This window comes from Equus przewalskii, chromosome 2 (genome assembly GCF_037783145.1).
Source record: "Equus przewalskii isolate Varuska chromosome 2, EquPr2, whole genome shotgun sequence".
Classification (NCBI taxonomy): Eukaryota; Metazoa; Chordata; class Mammalia; order Perissodactyla; family Equidae; genus Equus; species Equus przewalskii.
This window is the reverse complement of record NC_091832.1, coordinates 10947138-10973796: the sequence shown is the minus strand read 5'-3', so window position 1 is coordinate 10973796 and position 26659 is coordinate 10947138. Positions and strand designations below refer to the sequence as shown.

Below are 26659 nucleotides of genomic sequence, written 5' to 3'. Positions count from 1 at the left end.
GCATGCATAGTTACAAATTTTCCTTGTCTTGTGATGAGAACTTTCAGGATCCACTCTCCTAGCCGCTCTCAAATATACAACGCAGCCTTGTTAACCGCACTCAGCATGCTGCACAGTAGCAGTCTCTCATTTCACTCTCACAACAGTCCTCTTTGATAGATGAGGACATTGAAGCCCTGAGAGGTGAACTTACCTGTCTGAGGTCGCACGCTCAGAAAGTTCCAGGGAAGAGAGTCACACCCGGGTCTGACTGGCTCCAACACCCATGCCCAAACCACTGGATGCCCATCTCCCTAAAGGTCGCTCGTCTTCGGGGACACGGCTCTTGCTCATGCTCCCTTTTGTTCTTCACGTACACGTCTGCCCCCACCGTCTGTGAACTTTTCAAGGGCAGCGCTCCTGCCTTCCTCACTGAGCCGTCCCCCAAAGGAAGTGATCTGCAAAACTTGGATTAATTAGGGACTATGAGGCCATTAGGGTAGAATACTTTAAGGACCCCAGTGAAGGGTCCAGAAGGTGAGTGTCCAGGTTGTTTCCGGTCTCTCTTCTCCCTGAACTGTCAGGACAGCTTCCTGGAAGATGGGAGCTGAGCTCACCCTAGAAAAATGGGATAAGAGGAGAAGTCAGAGGCAGCATTGGGGTGGCAGAGGGAACCTACAGGAGCCATAGCCTGTTCAGCTGGAGTGGAGTCCCCTGATGCTGACAGTTGGGAGCCATAAGCCACATCTGGAAAAGCATTGAGGCTGGACGAGAGAGGCAGGGGACGCCTGGTGGGCTCTTGGGTGGCAGAGTGATGGAGATTCCTAGCACAGCCCAGGAAGGAACTTCACTAGATATCTCTCCCAGCCTCTCCCAAGGCACTTGCCCCTGCTTTCAGTGACAAGGAGCTCTCCACCTCACTGGAGGGTGATCCTGTGGCGTTTCCTGGAAGAATTCCTGGGGTAGAGGCATCTGGAGATGATGGAGGGATAGACATGAGTTGCAGGAAGGTCAGGGAAGCCATCAGGAGGCCATTTAATTCCTCAGTGCTGGCTGACTGGGTACCATATGCAATGAGCACAGTGCCAGGCACAGTGTTTCAAATTGCCCTGTCTTCCGATCCATTATTGTGGGTCGCCTGGGTTGCAGTTTCCAAGCTCATTCAAATGCACACAATGTGTACATAAGGCCCAAGCTTTGGGATCACACAAGCTGGGGGTCAAATCCCAGCCTCACCACCTACCAGCCAGGTGCCTTTACACAAATGGCTTCATCTCTCCAAACCTCAGTTTCCCATTTCCTCATGTCTGAAATAGGCACGAAGCCCCCGACTTCTCCGGGATGTAAAGCAACTGGCCCACAGGAGCACTTGGAAAGCGATGGCCGTCCCTCCAGTGGCATCTCATCCTCACCCCATCCTCATACCTCTCGTCCCTCCACCTGGGGACCATAGAGTCTCCTGTGGTTCCAATCAGCGTCCATGTGCCAACACCTGCAAGCCTCCATCTGCCTCTGGATCTTTCTGGAGCTGCAGCTGGGCTGTCGGCTGCGTCTGGTCAGTGGCTCCTGGATTTGAGACCAGGAGCCTAGGCCAACTCCCAAAGTTGTTTGATTCTCTGACTCAAGGTTTGCAGGCAGTGCTTTCCTCTCCAGCCTCTCTGTCAACACCTTCTCTCCTTCTCCTCCCATCTCTGTCCCCTCCGTGTACCTCTCCTTGATCTCCTGCCTCCAAACCTCTGCCTCCTCTCACACTGCCACTTGGAGCTCCCTCCCCTCACTATCCATCCAGCCACCTCTGACTTCCCCTTCTGGTTTGGAAGTCACCTTCTGAGACCCAGATGGTCCGGGTGCTATGGCTCTCCCCTAGATGGCAGGGCGGGTTCTGGGTGAATGTCTTCAAAGGCCTGGGATAGAAGAGACATCTTCAGGTGTCCTGGTGGTGGGCAGTCATCCATCCGTCCATTCATTCAGCAAGCATTCATGAAGCTCTTGCTCTGGCCAGGCCCTTGGCTGGTGCTGGACCACAGAGGGGAGATAGTACAGCGCAGGCTTAAGAGCAGCAACTTTGATGTCTGCCTGACCAAAAGGTGAGTCCTGATTCTGCCACTTTTAACTTGTGTATCCTTGGCAACTGACCTGCCCTCTCTGAGCTTTACATTCCACGTCTGTATGAAGCAGGAAGCAGGGGCGCTGTCTCAGGATCGCTGTGAAGAAGAATGAGGACACTCTATGTGTTAGTCTGCTCGGGCTGCCAGAGTGAGAGACCATGCGCTGGGCACTTTAAACAACAGAAATGTACCTTCTCACAGTTCTAGAGGCTGGAAGCCGGAGATCAAGGGGCCAGGAGGGTTGGTTTCTGGGGAGGCCTCTGTCCTTGGCTTGTGGATGACTGCCTTCTTGCTGTGTCCTCACAAGGCCTTTCCTCTGTGGGTCAGTCCTATCAGATTAGGACCCCACCCTCATGACCTCTTTTAACCTTAATCACCTCCTTAAAGGCCCTGTGTCCAAATACAGTCACCTTGGGGTTAGGGTTTCAACATATGAATTCTGGGGAGACACAATTCAGTCCATAACACCATGGTAAGTGGTTAGCCAAGCCTAGCACGGTGCTTAGTGACCGCTACCCTGGCTCTCAGCTTAATGGCTGCAGGATATCATTATTATTATTATTATGACTAGGACTCAATCCTGTGTCCTTCAGAGTCTCTGGCTCCGGTGGCAGAAATTGGCCTGTATGTAGGAAATGAAAATAAAGGGTGGTGGTACCCAGAGAGGGGTAGATTAGAGCGGAGTCAAGACTGTGACCTAGGTCTGACCACAGCATTGTGCTGCTCAGAGCTGTGACCTCAAAAGCTGAGTGTGTGTTTCGCTGGACTGTGAACTCCCTGAGGGCCGGAACCTTGTCTGATCCAACTGTAGGCCGAGCACAGGCTCACGCATCTGAGAATGGGTGACGACTGACTGAACAAATACATGAGATCATGAATGAATAATGGAGATGGGTGGCTGGAAGGGTAGGAGGGTGGATGGGTGAACGGATGATGGACTGGGAGGAGGAGTAACTGCCAAGTTAGTTAATCCTTTTTAACCTTGGTTCCTTCAGCTATAGGATGGGCTACCAGCCATACAGGCCACACCGGGGCTTTGAGGATTTAATGAGATGGTGCAAGCAAAGCCCTTAGTGTTGGATAGCAAAGGTGGCTTTTAGGCAAAGAAGCCGGATGAACTCTTGGAGTGGGGCTGGGGCTGCTGGCCACGGCAAGCTGTGCGAGGAGCCACAGGAGTAAACGGAGTCATCCACCGGTGACACTGCTGAACTAATTTCCCACTTCAGCTTCCTTATAAGCCTTGGGAGGAAAAAAGGGATTTTTACAATCATTTGTTGGAAGTTGAGGCCCAGGGAGGGGGAATGGACTTGCCCAAGATCATGAGCACAAGCAAGCCTGGGGCAGAGCTGGGACCAGGATGCCCTTGTCCTGACTCCCAGCCAGGTCTCTTCACCCTGCACCCATGGGAGGGATCTTTCTGGCCAAGCAGACACATGTGGTCTCCTCCAGCTTCCTGGAGAGCTCCAAGGCAGCGGGTGCCCTGGATCCGGTGGCCTCTAGGTTACTCCTCCACTCTTTGAATGGCCGTCTTCCATCTGGAGGATTTCCTCTGCCCTTTGCCTCGGCAGAGACTCAGGAAGGAGTCTGAAGTTGAGGTTACGTGCAGAGAGAGCCGGGCTGAGTGGGGAGTTCAACGTCTCTGCACACAGGATGTAAATGATAAATGGGATTGGGGGCTGAGGGAGGCTCGGGGGGTTCCTTTTGCACAGAGGCCATAGGGCACCAAGGAGAGTGGCGACTGGGAATCCTGGAGCGACGACAGGAGGGAAGCCCTGCTCCCCACCCTGGGAGGCACCCTCGAGTCCCAGTCCAGCACCCTGGAGCCAAGCACCGAGGTTCAGATGCCCCTCCTCCACCCGTCGCTGTGAGCAAGTCCCATCTCTGCACCTCAGTTTTCTGTCTTAAAATGGGCACAGTCGTCACAGTGCCTAGCTCACTGTGTTGTCAAGAGGGTCAAATGAGGTGACACACTTAAACACCCAGGAAACGTCACCTATCACCGTGATTTGCTTTCTCCTGGCCAGGAGAGAGGAAGACGGACATTTTACAGTTGAGTTCTTCCTCTCCTTGGGGAAGTCCGCAGCTCAGGGGAGACATGGGAGGGGAAGGGTGGCCATGCCCATCTCCCCACACGCCCGAGCTGAAGGGGGAAGAGGCCCAGCCTCGAGCAGCCCCCCGCCTGGCCGATCCCCGGTGATAAATCACAAACATGTTTTTAATGATTATTTAAAGCATCTTGGCCACACACCCGTCCTGGAAGGGCCATCTCAGCCCTCGTCAGGCCGTGGCAGATCGCAGGGAAGCGTGCACGTCCCTTATTAGGGGTGGCTCCCTCTATTCCATTATTTTCATAATGGACTCCCTGACACAATATTATTCTTGGCCCAGCTCAGACCCTCCGCCTGTGTTCGAGGCGACAGGCTGGCCTGGCCGGGGAACGGCAAGCTTCCATCGTGGGGGTGGCGGGTGCAAAAGCTCAGCCATTTCTTGTCCACCGGAGTGTCACTGGCAGAGTGAGGAGGGGTGGGTCTTGCACGGTTAGGAGGCTGGTTTTAGTGAATTCCAGGCCTGGGTCTGGGCCCCCTCTGCTGGGTGCGGGGCGGGGAGAAATGAGGCCGAGGGGGAGGTGGAGGGAGGGTGTGTATCCTTCCGGGTTGTTCATCCAGCAGACATTTATGTTGAGCGCACCTGTTTGGCACTGTCCCCACCACATACACGGCCAGGGCCTGGAGAGCTTTTGAGAGCCAGCTAGGACAGTGGTCCTCAAACCATGCCTCCTGGAACCCTAGGGTTCCTCAGATTGTAGAGAAAGAGTGAAGCTCTGGGCATCCCCTGCCATTCTCAGCCCAAGCAGCTCTGATTTAATTTTACTTTTACTTTGGGCTTCTTTGAAAGGATTCATTTGAAGAAAGGATTCTGCTGGTTAAAAGAAAAATTTGAATACCACTGGTTAACTTTCTTAATGTACAAAAGGGGAAACTGAGGCCCAGAGAGGGCATGGAGTCGCCTCAGGTCACACAGACATTTGCAGAGTAAGGACCCATCTCATTGTGTGAGCAGCTGGAGCCAGTGTGTGAAACAGTCAGAGAACAAGAAACACTGGTCTGGAAGCAAATGTGCAGATGATGGTGCCCCAGGATATGACGGCCCCACGGTGAGCCTTCTGTCCACGCGTGTGGGTGTGTGTTTGGGGGGGACCCCAGCAGCAGGCACCCTCCCAGGAGTCTCGGTTTCTTCAGCTCAGTTACAATGGTCTCATTGGCCTTCAGCGAGAGCATCACTGGAGAGGCCAGCTGCCCCCCAACCCTGAAGGTCACCCCCTGAAACCCCCCTGGTTGGAGAAGTCCAGGGTCAGGAACTGTGGATGTACTCGGAAAACAGTGCTGGCGGGAGTTTCTCTCAGGCAGGGTCCCGGGAGAAAGCAGATGGCACCCTCAGGCTGGGTTTTTTAACTGTGCTAAAATGCATATAACATAAAATAAAATTTACCATTTAACCACTTTTAAGTGCACAGTTCAGTGACATTAAGGACACTTACATTGTTGTGCAGCCATCACCATGATCCATCTCCAGAACTTTTCATCTTCCCCAACTGTACCCACTCCCCCTGCCCCCAGGCCCATGGTCACCATTGTTCGACCTTCTCTCTCTGAATTTGCCTGTTCTAGGCATGGAGGTGAGTCTTTAAAAGGGACTGTTCACAAAGTTGTGGGTGGGGTTTGGGAAAAGCGACCAGGTATGGGGCAGTGGCCTGGGGCTGGCAACCCAGGGTGGGCTCCTCTCCTGGACCTGGTGAGGGGAAGGCTGGGAACCGGCTGCAGGGGCACAGGGCACGGGTAGAGGCGGGTGTGGACGGCAACGGAAGATAGTGAGCTCAAAAGCAAGCCCATGAAGAGCCTCAGAGCTGTTTAATGATGCTGAAATAAACCAGGAGGCAGCGGCGAAATGAAAAGGCTCTTGTGGCAGTTTGTGTATTGTACGTGAATGACAATGGGAAGGTGTAATGAATTCCCATTTCCTGTCCCTTGCTCCCTAGCAACTTCTCACACTCCATGATTTGCTTGCAAATTTGTTTTGCTTTGTGGCAGATGATTTGCATGTTGAGAGGTGCTCCCCTGCCTGCAGGGTCAGGTGCTCCATCCAAAAGGCCTGTGCCTCTCCGATTTCACAGCAGCAGCCTTGCTGCCTTCTTCCTGCCCCGTCTTCCATCCTCCCAGAGATGCAGAGTCACTTGGATGTTGGAGAAAGAGTCAGCCTCGAGTGGCCTTTATTTAACTTGCACATCGGAGTCGAGGAGGTAACTCTTAACTCCCCTCCCCAGTACCTGAGCCGTGGAGTCTTAGCTATGCCCATGCAACTTCCTGCTGACGCCTCTCCATCACCTTCTGTTTACACATGTGATATCTCTCTCCTCTCTCTTTCTTCCTCCATCCTTGACCATTCTAGGCTCAGCCCATCCATCGCCAAGCTCCCCTCCTCACCCTCGGATACCCTGCTGCCCGGTGCCTTCCTGCATCCCTGAGATGACAGGTGAATTCTGCCTTCCCAAGTCTGGGGAGAAACCTCAGGGGATCCTAATGCCTTGCAGCCCCAGTGTTTGGGGTGGGGGTGGGGGTGGTGCTGAGGTTGGGGCAGGCAGGATCTGGAATAGGCAGGAACCCTGTGCTCCATCCCGCTCCCACCTTGTGCCTATGTAATAAAAATTATCGTGTGCCCATTACTTTCTGGGAACTTTGCGCATGTTTATAAACTCATTTAATTTTCACAATAACCAAGCTCAGGAGGCATTATTGCCATTTTGCAGAGGAGAAATTTGAGGAGTAGAGAGGTCAAATGACTCATCAAAGGTGGCACAGCTGTCGCACAGAGATTTCAATGTAGGTAGATCTATCTCCACAACTCTTTCAAACAATTCTTTCCAACCAATTGAGAAGGTAGTGAGTTCTCGGTCTCTGGAAGCATGTAAGCAGAAGTTGAATGGCCACTTGCCATCGAGAGAGCACAGCCCAGGAGAAGTGCCTTCCTGTCCTGAGACGCTGAGATCCTAGGACTAGATCTGGGTTCAGATTTGGATATTCTCTGGTTGACAGGTGCCTCCTGGGAAGCAGAGCTGGGTGGGTGCTCAGTGAGGTCTGGTCACACGGGGAGGCAGGAGTCTGAGTCACAAGGGGTGGGAAGAAAGGGTAAGAGGGCGGTGCACCAGCGAGAGGTAATAACTTCTCCCTCCCCTTCCTGTTCTTGCTGGTTTCTCCTTGTCGCCCTGGGCTGGTTGCTGAGTCCCAGATGGGCAATATTGAACAATACATTCAGTTCCACACAGAAGTGTCACCAGGGTCGCAATGTGCTCTTCATATACCGCAAAGAAGCCCAGGGCGGGAGCAGAGGGCCGGTTTTAATCCTGTGGCTGTGCAGGTTTGTGGCGTGACTTTGGGCGAGCTTCCCCCGCTGTTTAATGAGGGGTTGGAAGGCTCGCTGCTGAGAACCCTCTGGGTTCTGATTTTCGAGACCCTGCGAGGGGAAGCAGGCTTGCAAGGGTGCTGAGCTGGGGCTGCGCTGTGGGGCTCCGTAGTAAGGGCAGGGTGTGGCAGGTGTGGACTCGCTTCTTGCCTGCTCTCGCCAGCCCCTAGATTCCCGTTCGGGCTAAGCTGCTCCCAGATTCCTGACCCTCAGGAACTGAGCCAGATAATCAGTGTTGTTTTAAGCTTCTCTGAGGGTAAATCATTATGCAGCAATAAATAACGAAAACACTCATGCAGTGGTGATCAGATGGCAGGGATGGCCTTACTCACACGCCTGGTAGGTGGCTGGCTGATGACTGGGGCGACAAGGGTACCTGGCCACGTGTCTCACCATTCAGCTGGCTAGCCCAGGTACTTCACACGGTGGCTGTCACAGGCTTCCCAGAGCAGCAAGAGAAGCCAAGCCCCCATGCGTAAGTGCTCTCGAAGCCTCTGCTTGCAGCACGTTTGCTAAGGACCCATAGGCCGAAGCAAACCACGTGGCCAACTGGATTCAAGGGGTCAGGAAGCGGACTCCATCTCTTGATGGTTGGGGAGAATTTGTGGCCACTTTTTGCAATTGCGGGACCCTCCGGGTCCCTCACAAGCTCCCATTGCCCTAAACACCCCTTCCTTCTCCACTTCCTCACTCTTGAACAGCCTCCCTTTCGTCGGACTCTGAGTCTAAACCAACACTTACAGAGCACCTGTTCCGTGGCAGGTGTTTTTACCATCGTGGCCTTAATTAATCCTCAACATCAGCCCTTGCGAGGTGACACACCTCATGGGTGAGGAACGGAGGTCCAGAAAGACAAGGTTGTGGCCTGGAGTCATAAGCTGGTAACTAGCAGAGCCAGGATCCAGTCCAGTTCTAGGATTCCAAGTTTGGTATTAGTTTTCCTTTACCTGTCAGGATGCCCAGAACTTTCCATTTAACTTGGTCTTTTCAGATACACACAGGCAGACTATGGGGAGACTGTCCCTGGCTGGGTTCTTCCCAGGAATCCATGTTCTGGGACTGCTGGTCCGGGCTCAAGGGGGTCAGCCTGGGGCAGGAGGTCTGGGCAAAATGAACAGGCTCTAGGGGGCGACAAAGGCCAAGACGCCTTCTCATGGCCACCCCACACTCCAGCCCCTCCTTCTGTCCTCAGAGAAGAGAGGTGCTGGCCACCAGGAGAGAAAACTTTCACCTTCTTCAGGTACTAAGAAGCCAGGGGGAGGAGCGGGGGTGGGAGAGAAGAGGGTGGAAGGAGGAGGATGAGATGAGGGAAGAAGTAGAAGGAAAGAGAAAGGAGGAGGAGAAGGAGGGAGAAAAGAGAGGCATAAGAAGGTAAAAACAGAGGGAAAACAATAAAAAGACAGAAAAGTAAAGAGACATTGAGGCACAAGGCAGAGAGAGATGGGGATGAAGAGAAAAGAGAGAGGGACAGATAGAAAAATACACCCTAAGACCAGGATAGAGAGAAACAGAGACAGGGAGACAGAGATGCCTGGAGAGATGAGGGCAACAGAAGGGATGAAGGAAGAGAGAACGGAAGTCAGCAGAGTGCTACGATGAAGGAGGCGGGGGTTTAGTCGTGCCGTGTGACTTTGGCTGGGCCAGGTCATCTCTCGGAGTCCCGTTTCCTCATCAATAGAACAGGACTGTCTGCGGAGCGCTTGTGCGGATGATTTGAGAAAATATGTGCGAGTACTTTGGAAACTATAAAGTACTACACAAATTATTCATTAATGTTATTGATAGTATTATAATCATAATTCTGACGTCAGGGTAGGGGAACAGTGCTAGCAAAGAGTGTCAGAACAGGCGCGAATGGAACACTGAAGGCCTCTTCTCTAACGAGCAGCTCAGGTCAAGGGAAATGACAGCTCCTTGACACTAAGACTCCACTCGTGTGAGATGCCCCGTTGATTTAATTACGCTTTGGGCTGGGGGAAGAGTTGCCACATTACAGGTACAAAAATAAGAAAAGTAACTGAGAACATACCAGTTGTCCCTGCCATCACTCATTTGTTTTTGGCATCACAGTCATTGTTTGAAGGTACACTGGCGCCTCTATATGCTGTGGAATCCCTTTAGGTCATCAACTATTATGCAGAATGTCATGGCGATGGGGCTGCTTTTTTGCATCTCATGTATGTAAACTTTATTTTTTTAAGATGTACAGTATAATCTCAAGACATATTGAAGCACGTTAGTGTTTCATGGGCATTTCTGCTTTGGATAAACACACAGCCCCACTGCCCTCTCCATTAACTGCATTGCATATTGCTGGAAGTTAAACAGCTTTTCTTGAAAGTTAGCCGAAAGCTTTGGACAGGCAGGTATTGAGCGTCTTAAGTTATAGGACTTGACGGATCAATTGGTCAGACCCACCTCACACCACTCAGAAAATTCTCTGGTCTCTTTGGGGAGACTGCGCAATTTTTACTGCCAGTAACTGCACCGACGGCTGGGTGGCAGGCCATCTCTTGCATAAACAGTAACATTTCTTTGCATCACAATGAAATATTTTTGAAGACATTTAAAGCAGTAATTAGGGATCCAAACTGAAGTTAACAACCAACTCTGTGTGTTATTTTCCTTGTAAATCACACATCTGAAGTAACATTCCATAAACCTGACAACTGCCTGACCGCTCGCCCCTCCTCTTGGAGGCTGACCCATTATTATCATACACGTTCTGATTTCAGAAATTCTAAGAGTGTAAAGAACAGATCTAGGAAATGCAAGTGGCTAAGAACAATGGAAATAGCCTGGTGTAGCTTACTGATAAAAGAGAGAACACCAAATGTTTGAGAAGGCCTTGATTATATCTAATATATTAAAACAATTCAAAACTGATGCTTGGGGTACTTTTGTCTTGTTTGAACGAACGAGATGCTATGCCTGCAATACTCATGGCTGCCACCAGGTAGTGGCAGTGTCTTGAATGGCCTAAGCATCTGAGCTTTCTCCTGGGGTCTACTAAGTGTCAGGGATTCATGCACTGTATTTAGCCAGTTACGATCCGCGCCCCCCTCACCCCCCCAATTAAAATAAGTCTGGTTTGAGCCATGGTGCCCACACTTACTAGCTGTGTGGCCTTGGCCAAGGTAGCTTTCTCACCTGAGGGGCGGGGGATAACGTAGTGCCTTCCAGGACCCAGGCATTTTATATTTGTAAAAGACTTCCCACTCACCAAGAGTCCTGGGGCCGTGTCCCTCTAGGTGCCCACACAGCCCGAGGTGAGGTTAACGTTCACAGCTCTGCTGTGTAGGGCAGGGAGCATAGCTTATGACTGGATTAACCCCGTCCATGGGTACATCTATCAATTCACACTTACACCATAGTAGTAGCTACTATTTATTGAGCATGTACTCAGTACCCATCTCAATACCAATTCTTTTAATCTTCACAGCAACCCTATGAAGTTAGTACCACTGTGATGCTCATTTTTCAGCGGAGGAAGTCCCCAGGGTCATGGGGAGCTCAAATGAGTTAATGCATAAAACCTGCTTAGCACAGAGCCTAGGATATAGTGAGTGCTCATTATTTATAGTGCCTATTACTTACAGAGGAAGGGAGACAGGTCTGCAAAATGAGAGGTACGAAGCAGCAAAGGACACGGGGCTGTGGAAGCACGGGGGGCGGGGGGGGGCAATGAATTCTTCTCGGGGAAGGCATCCGGAGAGGCTTTGCAGAGGAGCCAACATGTGAACTGGATGATAAAAGACAGGGAGGGGCGGCAGTGTACTCCGCTTGTTTTCCCAGTTCTGTTCTTCTATTCTTTCTTTTAACAGAAATACCGATCCCGGATTTAGCAGGACACCTGGCCACCCAGCTAGAGATGAAAACTTCCCTCTTCCCTTGCAGCTAGTGAAGTCATGGGACTGAGTTTCTACTAAGTAAGTCAATGTGAGTGGAAGTGAAATGGCTTGCCACCACTCCCCATGGCTGGGATGCGGACTAGTGTGGGTGAACTAGTTTTGACCATGAGGGGATGGCAAAACAATGAAACAGAAGAAACTAGGGTCCCTGGATGGCCTCGGGGAGCACAGCTGTCCCTTTCACCTTGGACCACGTGCCTGTCTCCAAACCACTGGATGAGAGAGAGAAACGTGTTTTCTATCTGAACCACTGTGTTGTCGGCTGTCTTATCAGAAGCCTATTATTTAGTCTGAAGCCTAAACAGTGTACCAGGTCCAAAGGACGAATATTTGAAAGGCGGAAGAAACAGTAAGGCCAAAGACCTGAAATATGAAGAAGTCAGAAAGTCTTAGGAAACTGTCTCACAGGGTATCTTCGAGGATCCAATGAGATCAATGTACATCACGTGCTTAGCACAGCACCTGGCACATGCTCAGTGCTCAGTAAATGAAAGTCCTATCCTTTTCTGTCTGACTTAAGTGACTTCTCAGAGCCTCATCTATAAAAAGGGGGTAATGTCACCTGTATGATGAAAACAAAGGTCTGGGCCTTTCTGTTCAAGAGAGGATGAATAATCTGGAGAAAGTCTATTGGGAGCAAGATTTAAAAGAAAAACAATTACAAGGGATGAGTGAGTGCCCTACCTTTCCACTGATGTAAATAATTTAACTTACAAAACCTCTGGTGCTCTCCTATCATCAGATCTAGCTAACACTTGTCTTGCTCAGTGGGCCTTAAAAAGTGTTAGCAATTCCTGGACGGAGTTGTGGTATTCAGTGCTCCCTACTTTCCATAGGCAGGTTTCTCAGTTCCTTCTCCTCCAAGGCAACAAGACTCTGCACCAACATCACGTCTGCTGAGCCTTCCCTGACCTTCTGGGCACGTCGGCCTGATTCTCTGTGTGTAACAGGTATCTCCAGCACAGCTGTGTCCTTCCCCTTTGTCATTGGCTCAGGCGTCCTTGCTGCTCCCAGAGCATGCACTCCTCCACGGCACGGACCACAAGGGTTTCAATTTATTTCCCCAGCACCCGGCCAGAGGAGGTGCTCAGCCCATGTACGTTGAATGAGTGAGGTGCACTTGGGCAAATATGAAGGGTCAGTGGGGGCAGGGGGGAGATTTTAGGGATGTTAGAAGGTCAGATGTAAAAAAAGAACATGGTTCTCATTCACACAATAATGCCCGCACTTTGCTATTCAGGCTTCATCATTGCTTCCTTTGGCCTTCTGAACATGCTATTTTCTGGTGGTGGGGAGACTCAGAGGTGGTGTGAGAGTGAGGGAGCACCAGCCTTGCTGGCAGTCAGCCCTGGGTTCGAGCACAGCTCTGCACTGACCTGCTGAGTGACCTCAAGCAAGGGCCCTTCCCCTCCGTTCGTTCGTCCTCAGCTGTAAAATGAGGCCAAGGAAACCTCACAACAGTGTTGGGAGAATTAAATAAGTGTGCAATTGTAGCTCACAGGCTTTCGTAGAAACAGCAGTGCTATTCATCGCATCCCTCCAGCTGGCCCCTGCCCCTGCCTCCCCCTGCGAATTCCAGATTGTACAGTGATCGAGAGGTGGGGTTTTGAACCAAACTGTCTGGGTTACCTGCCGCTTACTAGCTGCTGACCTTGGACAAGTCAGCTCACCTCTCTGTGGTCCAGTTTCCTCATCTGCAAAATGATGAGCACTGCCCTTAAAGCCATAAATATAATATAAACCTATATTTATGTACTATTCTATGAATCATATTTCTAATATTTAATAGAATATAATATAGACAATATATTATTCTATTGTATATTCTACATTGTTATAAATAATTATATAATATATTAAATTACATAATAAAATATATATAATTACATATTATAGAATATAGAATAGGATATATGTTACAACATATATCACATTTATATATATATACACACGTGCCAGCCCTGGTGGTCTAGTGGTTAAGATTCGGGTCTCTCACCACCGCAGCCCGGGTTTGTTTCCCTGTCAGGGAACCACACCACCCGTCTGTTGCTGTCATACTGTAGTGGCTGCGTGTTGCTGTGATGCTGAAAGCTATGCCACAGGTATTTCAAATACCAGCAGGGTCACCCATGCTGGACAGGTTTCGGCAGAGCTTCCAGACTAAAACAGACCAGGAAGAAGAACCTGGCCACCTACTTCCAAAAAAATTAGCCATGAAAATCCTATGAAGAGCAGCAGAGCACTGTCTGATACAGAGCTGGAAGGTGAGAGGATGGAGCAAAAAGACAGGGTAGTGTTCTGCTCTGTTGCGCATCGGGGCGCTAGGAGTTGGAATCGACACGATGGCACGAACAACAACAACAAATATATATATAAAACTTAGGACCGTGCCTGGCATGGGGCAACCTCTCGTAAGCATTTGTCAGTGTATTCTCTCTCCCCTGGTAGAGGGAGGTAGGCACCAGCCATCTGAGAAGATGGGCGGAGGGGAATGGACAGAGGGTGAGGCTAAGGGGAGGTGGGGACACTGGATCGGCAGATCTTAGCTTGGGAATCTCTGCGTGTTGGAGTCACAAGGAATTTGCTGCTAAAACCACAGAAAGAACTCAAATTTGCAAATGATTTTTTTCTTTTAAGAAACTCCGGGGAATTGCCGGTCACTCTCTAAGATAAAGCTCTCCAGTTCTCCTGCCTTTTGCAAGGCTGGCGTGGGTGTAAGCGGGGGCCCTGGACGTGCATCAGGGAGTACGCACCGCTTGCAGCCTGGTTATCTGCCCTAGGCCCCGCGCTGGACCCTCCTGAGGCAGTGAACCATCGCTTGTTTGTACTGAGGTAGTAATATGGCTGAGAACTCCTGGAATGGATAATGCAAATCCCCAGATAATCCCAAATTCCATATTAGCCAGTAATTTTCACTTCCCTCTCTGCAGCTGAACCTTTACCAGAGTTTCCTGATGGGGCTCAGATTACCTTGCTCGCCTTTTCCACGCAGGGACGTTAGCGAGTACATTCCCTGGCACCAGGTGGGTACTCGGAAATCATTTGTTGAATGACTGACAGGATAAGTTCATCGTAGTGCTGAAGAACCACAGCTGTCACCGCAGAATGCTTACCACGGGCCACACACTGTGCATTATCTCATTTAACCTGTACCATAAGCTCCGAAGGGGGTGGACTTGTTATCCCCGTTGTAGAGATGAGGAAACTGACTCTCAGAGCGGCTAAACAGCCAGCCGAGGCAGTGGCAGAGTCAGAAACTTGTGCAAAGGCTGGAAAACATGGAGGTCCAGTTAGAGGGGGCAGAGGATTTTGGGATGTTAAAAAGTCAGATGTACAACAAGAACATGTTTCTCATCCCGCAATAATGCCAGCACTTTGCCATTGAGACATCATCAGAGGGAAAAGAAGAGGCAGTTTGGTGGAATGGAAACTATCTGGTTTAGGAAACAGGCGGTCTGGCTTCCCTTTCATCTTGCCCAGGTTTCATCTGTGTGACCTTCCTTAAGTGTCTTTCCCTCTCTGAGCCTTAGTTTTGGCTCTTCCCTGTCTGGTCCTCTAAGAATCTGAGTCCTCTCAGTTTTGCTGGGGTCACTCTGAGTTTCCCAGGGCCCCACAGGTCTGGAGGAGAGAATAGCTCTGGCTCTCTCAGGGGCCCTAATGATGCCTTTGCGACTTTCCACAACCCAGAGATGGCGCTGGGCACCACCACTGTCGCTTCTATTCCTCTGTATCCCTCTTCTTCTTCCCTCTCCTCTCTTTCTGCCCTCCCCCCTCTCCCTCCTCCCACCCTCCGCCTCCCCATGCTCCCCTCTCCTTCCCCCATTGTCCTCCCCTTCTTCCTCGCCTCTCCCGGTTCTTGCCCTCGCTCCTCCCTCCGCCCCCCTGCTCCCTGGCGGGTGGCGGGTGGCGGCCGGGGCGCGGGCCGGGCGCGCGCTGGGTGGTCCGCGGCCGGGGGCGGGCGGTAGCCTGCAGGCGTAATTGGCATGCACGCCGTTGTAGCTGAGACCGCTTAATAAAGCATTACATATCTCACCGCTTCCATATTTCATTACCTCACGCGGAGCCTGTGAGAGGGCCCTAATGGGAGTCAGCTGTGTTTTTACTTTCTGTTGTCGGCCGGGACGGGCTTCTCTGCGGATTCTTTGAAATGAAATAATGTGATGCACGGCGCGATAAGGGCCGCCCGTAATGAGGCCCAGGCCGCGGGGCGGCTGCTATTGCTCCAGGTGTCGCGTATTTGGGCTCCGAGGACTAGGAGGAGGAGGGGGCGGCGCCGAGGAGGAAGGGGAGGGGAAGACGCGTGGGGCAGGAGGGGGAGGAGGGGGAGCCGTGGGGCTGGGGGCGGGAGGGGAGGAGGCGGCGGCAACCGGCTGCGGGAGAGGGAGACGGCTCCCCGAGAGGTAGGGGAGAGTGTGGCTGGAGAGTCAGAGGGATGCGGGTTCTAATCCTGATTCTCCCGACTCAGCGTGAATAAGACTCACCTCACAGGGTGGTTGTGCTGAGCAAATAGCAGGGATTTGTAAATTGGAAAGGGCGGCACCACACACATGGAAACAATGGAATCGTTTCTTGTGGAAAGGAATGATGCCCTTAAGCGCCGCTCTGTGCGTGGCACCTGCCCACGGTTCCAGCAGCCTTGCTTGCTGAGGACCGCTGCCTTCCCTTTACGGAGGAGGCCACCGAGGGGCAGAGAGGTCAGGGAGCGGCTCCAAGCGCATAGTCAGAGGCTGAGGGCAGCCCTGGGCGTGGAGCCAGGCAGGAAGAAAGGGGAAGGAGATAAAGTTGGAGGAGAACTTGGCCCACTGCCATCTGATTTGTGTGCCCTCCCCCCCCCCCCCCCCCACGGGATCTGGGCTTTCTCCTCTATCCTGCCTTGCGGGCCTCCTTCTCTGGGCATGAGGCCTTTGCTTTCTTCCCTGGGTTGGAGCGGAGGGTGAGCAGCCTTACGGGGAGGGGTTGTGGTGCAGGACCCTGTAGATGGGGCCTCAGGAAGCCCTCTGTGCTGAGTACTCTCCTCTGTTCAAAATCCTGTAGGCACAGTCCTGTGAGTTAAAGGTGGCTCTTTGTGCTTTGCTCAGCCAAAATTAAAATCATCTAATGTGTCTTCTCTGCCGTGTCCACTCTGTGTCTTTCGTCTCTTATAGAAAATACATGTTCCATGAGGAGTCTTATATCTCTTCCATGTCTCTCAGATCCACCCACTTCTCTCCATTCTTCCTGGTGTGGCCCTGGGCCAAGACTCCAGTCTTGCTTCTAACCCTGTAGACTCTTCTTGCAATGTTGACCCGATGCTGCTGCCCTTCAGGGCTCCCTGTTGCTCTCAAGAGCGTCCAGCTTCCCAAACACAGCCTGCAGGGCCCGTCCGGCCTGGACTCGAGGACCTGCCCCCACTCCCCAGCTCCATCCCTGTCCCACTCCAGCACAGACCCTGACAGATGAGGTGACTCGCCTTTCCCCAGGTGTCCCATTGAGGTCTCTGGGCACTTGCTCACACTGTTCCCTCTGTTGAAGTGCCCTTCCCACGTGGACCCACCTTTGGAGTCCTGCTCGCTCTCCATGGCTCAGACAGCGACTGGGCATTCCACAAAGGCTTCTCTGCAAGTGCTCCTCTGCCCCTGCTTCCAACCTGGACGGGCTCTCTTCCTTCTCTGAGCCTCAGTTTCCCCATTTGTCTGATGAGAGGGTAGGGGGCTGATCTCAGGGCCACACAGTCGCAGGAACTGACCCTATTGGGTGGCAGTTTCCTCTTGAAGTAGAAACAGATAGTTTGAGTTTGTCAATGTGTCGGATGGGAACCATATTGTGTGGGCCTACTATGTGCCAGGCATCTTACTGGCACTGTGTGTGCATTCTATAGATGCATCGCTTGGGGTCATGCCGCAGCAAGTGGAGAAGCTGGGATTTGGAGCCAGGTCTCTCTGATCCCTGAGCCTGTGCATGCGTGTGCATTTGTGTGCACGTGTGTGTACACACATGTGTGTGTCTCCGTGTGTGCGCATGTAAAATAGTAGTACCCAGTGTTGGTGGAGCACTTTAACCTCAAAACTCTCTCATCCCCTGGAGCCCTTTGAACTGGGTTGGGAAGGAGTAATAGGGACACGTAGACATGGAGAGATGGGCAACCGCCTTAGTTGCAGAGCTGCGGGGAGGAGAACCAGGGAGCAGGAGACACTCCCTTGGCCCGGGAAACCGACTTGGACCCCTTCAGTGCAGGATTCTTTGCACTTAGACCTAACTTCACCAGTTTTGTTTCCTGAATGCCCCTCTTCCCTCCATCCTACCCTTCTGCACACAGACAGGGCTTACTTGGGAGCCCGTGCTTCAGCTGGTCTCCACCTGGAATGCTTTTCCCCAGTGCCTGCCTGTGGACATGTTACTCATCCTTCAAGACCTACATCAAATCTCCCGTCCACAGAAGCTGGCTGGACTCTCTGCTCAGAGCCTTGGCTCCCAGTTCCATGCTGTGTACATGTTTCTCTGGCCCAGCCTGCAGTCTCTCAGCTCCAAGCCTCCTTGTTTCAAGACCACGAGCGCCTGAGGTCAGGGGCTGAGCCCACTCAAGCCAAGAGAGAGCTAGCTGGGAATAGGGGCATAGGATATGCTTGGGAATGCCTGGCCATGCAGGGGGCATGCTTTGAGGATCACTGAAAACGTATGCAAGTCCCCACTCATAGAAGATGCTCGATAAACGGCAGCTTGTAATATTGTCATGATTTATTACTGGCTCTTGTCTTAGGCCAGGCTTTCTGTTGCAGTCTGTATTTTATTAATTCTCACAACATCTTTATGAGATTGATGTTACAACCCCATTTTACCAATGAGAAAACCGAGGCCAAGTAAATCTAAATAACTTACCCGAGATACAGAGCTAATCAGTGGCAGAGCCAGGGCTAAAATCCAGTTCTGTGTGCCTTGGAGTCGCATCCTTTCTGCACACATCACACTGATCATGTTGCGAGCCGCCTGTGTTCTCTGTGCCAGTCAAACAGGGCTGCTCTATTGATTAACATGCAAATGATTTTTTGAGAGAGGGCTTAAGTGTCGTTGGTCCCAGCCAGCCGCGGCTGAGCCCTGCAACCCAAGCCCTGGTCCTCTCCAACCCCTCTGCTATCGGGTTTTCATCTCTGGAATGATTGACGGGTATTTTTTTCCTTCCCTGACCCAGAACGCCAGGCCTCCAATACTACTGAAATGTTTGCACAATCTTGAAGCATTTATTTAAAAGTTGCTTTTCCCCATGGGCCCAGCCTCAGCCAGATCCTGAGCCAGATCCAAAAAAACAAACAAATCCTATCTTTACAAGCCCCTCAGCTGGGCTGCGTGGGGCGGTGGGGTTGGGGGTCCCCTGGGCCCTACCTTTCCCTTGGCTGGCTGACAGGCGGCCCCGGGGGCGAGGAGCCCGCCTGCCTGTTTACAGCCCTTTCCAATTCACAGGCCAAACAGGAAAGGGATGGGGGCTTAGGGAGGGGGCGAATGTCAGAAATCACAAATAACCCGGTTGCTCCTCAAGGCAACAGGCGAGTGGAGATGTGATGGGGATGTGGCTGGGTGGTTTTCTTGAATGTTTATCAAGGACGCACTGAGACCCTGGCCCACACTTTGCAAGTCCCAGTACCAAGTGCTCAGCCCCCCACAACCCCCACAGCATCGTGGTCTGGACAGAGGTCCCTCAGTGGGTCTCCGAGGACCTGAGTGCTGGGCCTGGCTGGTCTGTGTCGTGCTCCGTGAGCTTGGAAAAGTCCTTTCTCTCTGGCTACAACCATCGTGGGACCCCAGAGGGGGCTGGTCTCCACTCCTGGCATTCTCTGCTGCCAAATAGTGCCCATCCCAGACTTTTCTCTTGGGCAACGCAAGGGGGAGAGGAGGGGATCCCCATCTGTGGAGGGCGTTTGGCACTCTGCTTGGTGCTTTATGGAGACTGTGTCATTTACTCATCACAGCCACCCCGAGAGGCACTCGCTGTTAACCCTTTCTGCAGGGCAGGAGTCCAGGGCCAGGAATGGAGTGCCAGGTCTACCTCCCTCTTCCCGTCTCCTGAGACATCCTGGCAAAGCCCTGTCACTAGGCTGGGTGGAAGGCCTAGTTTAGAACAAGGTCTCGTGTGTGCGGAGTGTGGCCTGGCCTGCCTTTTCTGTGTTTAGAAATGGGACCATGGTGAAGGAAGTGCTCTGCAGAAAGGGAAACTGAGGCCTGGAGAGCGGCAATCTCTGACCCAACTTCTCACAGTCACCAAGGAGCCGTCTGGTCACATGTGGGCAAATTGAGGCCAGTGACTGGGAGGGCTCAAGTCGGTGCCCCGAGTTACTGCCTAAGAAATCAGGCTCAACAGTTTTGATTGTTTTTTCCAAAGCCGCCCTAATGTGCAGCCCCAAATGCAGGGTTCCCATGTGGCATCGTCCACCCTGAGGCTGGCTCTCTGCTGCCTTCTGGAAGAAATCAGATTCTTCAGTGGGCTCCATGCTCACCCTCTGCCCCATTCAGTGCCGTGGCCACTTGAGCTGTTGAGCTGTGTGTCATTTCTTACACAGACTGGGCATTCCCACACCTCTGGTGCAAGCTTCTGGAATACTTCCTGTGTCATCGTGAGCAAGTGACTCCAGGTTCATCTACAAAAGGGGGACCTTATGCAATAGTGGATGTAGAAGTGCTTTGTGACCATGAGTCCAAGCTGGTGTATGTTGGGCTGGGACGATGCCCTTGAACAATTGTGGGCACAGGCTGGGAGCTCTGGGAAGAAGGAAACAAAGAAATATTTGACCATCCTTTCCTACAGCCAGCTCAATTTTTAGTTGAGTTTAAGCCCTTGCACCTGTGCCATGGGGGGTGGTCTGTAGCAGTGGAGAGAGCAGGCCTCTCCTGCTTTCCCCAGGGAGCCCCTCCCCAGCTGAGAGCCCTGGCGGAGCTGGGACCATTCTGAGGTCTCCCTGCATTTTCCCAGCACAGAGGCTGGCACTGAGCAGGCACCCACCAAGTGTGTGTTTATGAATCAACATAATCTTGGGCACGTCATTTTGGTTCCCTGAGCCTCAGTTTCCTCATCCGTAAAATGGGGATAATAGTACTACTTAACCCATAGGTTCATTGTGAGGATTAATAATAACAATCCATGGAAAGTGTTTAGGATAGTGCTTGGCATGGAATGATAATGCTGTCATGTGCCTAGAGAAATGGAGTCTCAGAGGAGGTAATTGCTTTGTTCAACATCACACAGCTAGAAAGTGGCAGAGCTAGGAGTGGAGTTAGGGTGGTCTGACTCCAGAACCTGAGGTCTTGACCACTATTATATATCACCTGAGGTAGAGATTGCTGGTTGAGCCATCGCACCCACTTTTTCCCTATTTCAGAGTCATAGACCCTCTAATTTTTGGTGGAGCATATGGCCAGCTAGAGTAGACCATGCTTTCCAGCCTCCCTTGCAGCTAGGTGTGGCTGTGTAATCGAGTTCTAGCCAATTAGCTGCAGTTACGTGTGGAGTGACCAGGAAGTGTCCTGGAAGGGAGCGTGTGTGTGTGTCCCTTCCACTTCCTCCTCTCTGATGGTTGGGATTGTGACCTAGTAGCTGTTACATCAGCCAGCAGACGTCTTGGATCATGAAGTGAGCAGGAGAATGAAGCCACACGTGGTACAGCAACCAGACGGAAGGCACTGGATCTCTGATAGTGTAGGACCCACCGAAACAGCCTGTCTTGAAGTCAGAGGGAAGCTTTAATCTGTTCACCCTATTGATATTTTGGGTCTGAATGGAATCCTAACTAATTCACGTCTTCTCAATGGTAGACTGGCACGTGCCCTCAACAGTCACTAAATGTGCCCTGCCATAACGTCGATCAGACTGTGGCATTTTAAAAATTGTTTTTCTTTGTCATGAGATTAAGCTCTGGGATGGGAGGGACTGTGATTTCTCTCTGCTGGTCTCCACTGACTAGCTCCCTGCCAGGAACCCGGCGGGCCTAGTGTTTTTCCATGGTGCCAGCTTAGCTAAGCGGGAACCTCGTTTCCCAGAATTCCCTCCCTGCCTAGTTCTAGGTTAGCAAGGGCTGCAGGAGAGATTTGCCTTGAGCTTTGGCAGGTGGCAGTGAAGAGCAGCCATATCTCTTTTGTGCGGGGAAGGTCAGTGCGGGGCCCAAGCTCGCACGCTTGGTCACTTCTCTGCTGGCTGGCCTGCTTGACCTGGGGCAGCAGCCAGGGCCCCGCGGCAGCTCCAGCTCTTCCCCCATCTCCTCCTTCAGCTTTCCTGGTCCTGGGCCCGGTGCGTGTGCAGCTCCGTGACAAAGGGTTCCAGCTTCTCCCAGAGGACATGCAGTCACTGAGGTCAGGGGCTTAGAGTGGTCAAGAACCCTCATGGTTGTGATTTGTCCTTCCTTCTATTTCACGTTATCTTCCCTTCCTCACTGCCCATCCTGTGGACTTCAGCTTCTAGGACAGGACACAGAAGCCTGCAGAACATTCAACCACCTCCCGCAACTGCATAAGATCAGACCCCTGTAACGAATCTGCTTCTCTGATCAAATCCTGATTGATACATAGGTATTCAATAGGTACTTATGAAATGAATTAAGAAATGGTTTATATGACGGGCCCTCTGGTATGTGGTACCTGTTCATGAATCTCTGCCTGCTTGCAGGCTGAGCAGGTGGGAGAAGAACTATGTATTTCCTGGCCCTCGTGGACATAGCGTATCCATCTGTGTCCAAGTGGAGTTAGAGGGGGCTAGAGAGCTAGAGGGGGCCGGGGGAGAGTATAAGATGGGGCCTTGGGGTAATTTTTTGGGTGTCCTCGGTGCAGGTCCCAGTCACTCTGACAATACCCATCTCTCCCCAGAATGGGGACCTGACGTCTGGCGAACCTTCTGTTTTTCTGATCAGCCTTTGCAGGATGGACAGGGAGGAATCCCTAAGGTTAAGGCCTCTGACCTCGATCTCATCCTCACTTAGAGGACTCAAGAGATGCTGATGGCTCCTTATGGTGCCCAGAGAACCCTCCACCAGCTCCCCATCGGCCTCACGGTAAAGGTCCAGCCCCTGAAATCTGTGCACAAGACTCTCTGGGACCTGATGACTGCCAGCTGGGGTCCTCCTTGAGCCCCAGCCTGCATAATAATTTCTCACCTTGTCTGGCCTTCTCCTCGGTGAAGTTGGATGAATTGGATTTGCGGGTCTGTGCATCCATAAGTTATCTTCAGTTATTCTGTACCATCAAGAGCCTCAGTTTTTAAGATTGCATTTTTTTTTCCAGGTCAGGTGACTCTTCCTCGAAGTCGTGGAGTCAAGTCCAAAGTTTATTTCCCATAAGGGAGAGAAGCTGTTTGTCTGTCCATCGATCCATCCACCCATCCATCTATGTAACTACTTACCCATCCATTCATCCATTCATCCACCCATCCATCCATGTAACTGTTACCCATCCATTCATCCATTCATCCGCCCATCCATCCATGTAACTACTTACCCATCCATTCATCCATGTGACCACTTATCTATCTTTACAATACTCTCTGATTCTACTCTGGGCCCTGTGCTAGGAGCCGAGGACCGAGAGATGAATAAAACATATTCCTTGCTCTCCAGCAGCCCACAGTAAGATAGACAGAGATGAGGCAGATCGACCATAAAAATCTAAACATGTAAGTGCCATCTTGAGAAAAGTCAGGAGCTGTAGGAGCACAGAGGAGGCCGTATTCCACCCATGGGAGTCAGAGAAGGCTTCCTGGAAGAGAGGACACTGAAGCTGGCCTTGAAGGACAAGAAGTCATTAGCTAGACAGAGAAAGAATGAGAGTCATGCAGAGGGAACAGCATGTGCAAAGGCCCAGAGAAGGTAGAATGGCATGCCACATTGTCTTGCAAACTGTGTGTGGTGGGGGTGGTGGAGTGGGGTAGGAGGGAGGCCAGAGCTAGAGCCTCATCCGGACTTCTTGACCTGTGAATCTGCTCCAGGATTTTCTGGAACTAGTGGGCAGGAGACAGGGAGGAGGGCCAGACGGAGGCCCTGTGGGGCCAGTGGGGCTGTATTTGGCAGCTGGAACAGACATGAGGGCGTGCTCGCCATGGCTGGGGGCTTCTTGAGGAAGAGGCATGAGGAGGCTCAGTTTTGGGGCATCCCTCAGCCAGACACGCTTGGGCAGCCAGAGGCGCAAACTGTGGAGACAGGCACATGGGGTCACTCGCAACTCCGCAGACAAGAAACTTCAGACACATCACTTTTCTGAGCCTCATTTTCCCATGACGCAGTTGGGAATAAATATATCATTTACCCCATTGATGCTCAATAAACATCACTTTTCTTCCTTCCTGCTTTCTCACAAGATGACTCCAAATGGTGGCTCTGGTGGAGCCCAGGGGGGCCCTCTCAGTGCCTGGCCTCACTTTCTCCGCCTCATTTACGTCAGAGTGACCATCTCAGATGCAGTTCTGACTCTGTCATCCCCTGCTCCCGAGCCCATAGGAATCCCCCAGTCTCACTGCTTGTGGAATAAAGCACAGATTTTTTAGTAAGGCATTCGAGAAATCTCAGACTTCTTAATACAATCTCTGTCTCCTATCCGTCCATCCACCCCTTCATCTGTCTGTCCATCCGTCACTCCTCACACACCCATTTCTTGTTTCTCCCTCCCCTCCTTCTTTTCCTTCTCCTTGTGCTCAGTCCCTCCAAATGGCTGGCTTCCTTGGCCTCATGCCTGTGTGGGCAGGCTCTTCCCTCTGTTCGGTGGGAGGGCCGGGCTGTTGCTCCCCTTCTTTGCCTGTCCCTTCCTACTTTTTCTTCAAAGCCAAACTCAAAGGTCACTTCCTCCACGAAGCCTCCTGCCTCGTCAGCTGTCCTCCTCTGGGCTTCCACTCCTAATGGCTTGTCTCACTACGGCACGTGTATTTCATAGCATTGTTTCTGAGTCTGTCTGTTGCCCGCTGACCTCCACTCCCCCTCCACCAGGGTGGCCTCTGTGTATGGTTGTTTAGGTTGCAGGCTTCACAAGAACACCCGGTGGAGGGATGTGCCCTGACGCGGGCTTCCTCTGCCCAAAGGAAAGAGTGCTTTTTGTCTAATTCATACAAAGGCACCAGCTCACCAAGTGATAGGTTCAAGTGGCTGAGCCCACCCACAGGGAGCCCCTTTTCCTGTTTCCCACACAGGAGTTATTTGAGCTAGTGGGGGCCTGCCCAGCTTCTAAGCTCTTGGAGGCCAGGACCGTGTTGGGGTCATCCCTGTTCCCCCAGCTCCTAGCACAGCAGCACCAGGCTCAGAGACCTCTGTGACTGCTCTTGGAGAGAAAGGAGGAGGAGAAGGAGAAAGGAGAGCGCAAGCTATCAGCAGTGAATCCTGGCTCCCTGGCCTCGGAGGGGAGGACCCGTGCTCACCTCGCAGGGCGAGGAGGCCTCTGGGTTGACGCGGTGGTGGTGGCAGGTTTGTTTGGAAATTCCCCAGTAAGTGGTGTTCCTGGGCCTGTCACCCGGGGACCTCGCGAGCTCGCTGGAGACCAGGCTCCTCCAAATGTTGTTTTAAACTGATTGATGCCATGCCAGCCAGCGAAGGGCAGGCATTTTTCATACGTGAAAAACAATACATTCTGCGGCCAAAATGAAATTATTTTACATTTATGCAATAACAGGCGGGGAGACAAAGACGATGTTTGAGGACGTTTAAACCCTCAAAATCATTAGTCACTGTCCCGGCGGGCTACACAAATAAATGATCAATGCGCAGAAAAACAAGACCCTCCGAGGTGTTTGCCCAAGACCACTTATGTGTCAAACAGACTTATTAGATGTGAAGGGAATGATTATTTGTACAAAGTGAAATGAACATGTGCAATAATATTGTAAAATGTTTATTAGTCTAGAGTGTGCTGAATGTTCCTAAGTCTGTCGGGTTCTCAGCTTGCATTTAATGTACTGTTAGAAATGCTATCATGCCCTTCCCGGCCGATTTTCCGCTTAACGCTAAGCTTCTTTGCTGGGGAAATCGTGTTTTCAGATCTCAAGTATGAAAACATTGTGGGGTTACTCTCACCCTCCTGCTCCCCACCCCTCACCCCAGTCAGCTACCTCCCTGTAAAACTTGTCCTGAGTCTGGCTGGCAGGGCCAGGCAGTTGTCAGGCCAGATGTTGGGTAGAAAAGGAAAAGGGGGTGAGGGAGCCATTGGGGGAACAACATTAGACGAGAAGTCCCGAGACTCAGATTTTCAGGATCTGGTCACTAATCCTCTGCTGTGTGACCTTGGGAAAGTCCCTTCCCCTCTCTGGGCCCCAGTCATCTTAATCTTAAAATGAGAATACTATCTAAAGAGACTTCCAGAGCTAAACATTTACGCATTCTAAATCCCTGCTGGATGAGTCATGAGTCTGGAAGACCAAATGACACATTGGAAGTGAACAAAGAACGTGCTATAGAAAAATTCTTAGTTTTTTGAGGGTTTTGGCAAACTTCTTCTCATCCTTCAAGGCCCTGCCCAGTGTCCCTCCTCTGGGAAGACTTTTCTGACCCCCTGAGCAATCTAGGATCCCCAACTTCATCCTCATGTCCCTGATCGCACTTTTCCCCCCGCCTCTGTCTTCTCCCAGCCTGTGGTGTCGCCATACCTCTGCCACCCAGGCCCGGCACAGAGTCGGTGCTCAGGGAATGATTACTGGATGCTGGATGGGGATGAGGAGAGCTAGTGTGACCTTCAGAGGTCACTCACCACCTGCACTGCCCTTCACGGTGGGCGTTTCAGCCTGGAGTTTGTGGGGGGGGGGGGGCGTCCCAGGCTTGCCCATCAGCACCAGCAGAGTTCCAGGGAGGAAGTAGGCTGCGAGGGCGTTCTGGGGAAGGGTCAGGTGGAAGTTTCCACAATCTGTCACCTCCCCACCTGCGGTGGACTGCACATTCGTGTCCCCAAAATGCATGTGTTGAAACCTAACCTCCCAGGCGATGGTGTTAGGAGGTGGGGCCTTTGGGAAGTGATTAGGTCGTGAGGGTGGAGCCCTCTCCATGAGATCAGTGCCCTTCTAAGAAGAGACCCAGAGAGCTGGCTACCCCTGCCCGGCCCCCACCCCGCGAAAACGTTGGGGAGGAACTGTCTGAAGCCAGGAGGAGGGCTCTCACAGAACCAGCGTGCTGGCTGCTGAGTGTGGACCTCCCAACCTTCAGAACCCTGGGAAATAAATTCCCTCTGTTTAAGCTACCCAGTCTATGGCAATTTATTATAGCGGCCCTGACTGACTAAGACACC

General features: G+C 51.8%; 1 long non-coding RNA gene across 1 annotated transcript; it reads left to right on the top strand.

Moving 5' to 3' along the window:
- On the top strand, nt 1–26488 carry LOC139079182 (uncharacterized). The gene is made up of 5 exons (XR_011532551.1): nt 1–6384; nt 6534–6617; nt 11369–12405; nt 14386–14478; nt 22691–26488. It is a non-coding gene; the product is annotated as an uncharacterized lncRNA (long non-coding RNA).
- Nucleotides 26489–26659: the final 171 nt, after the last annotated feature.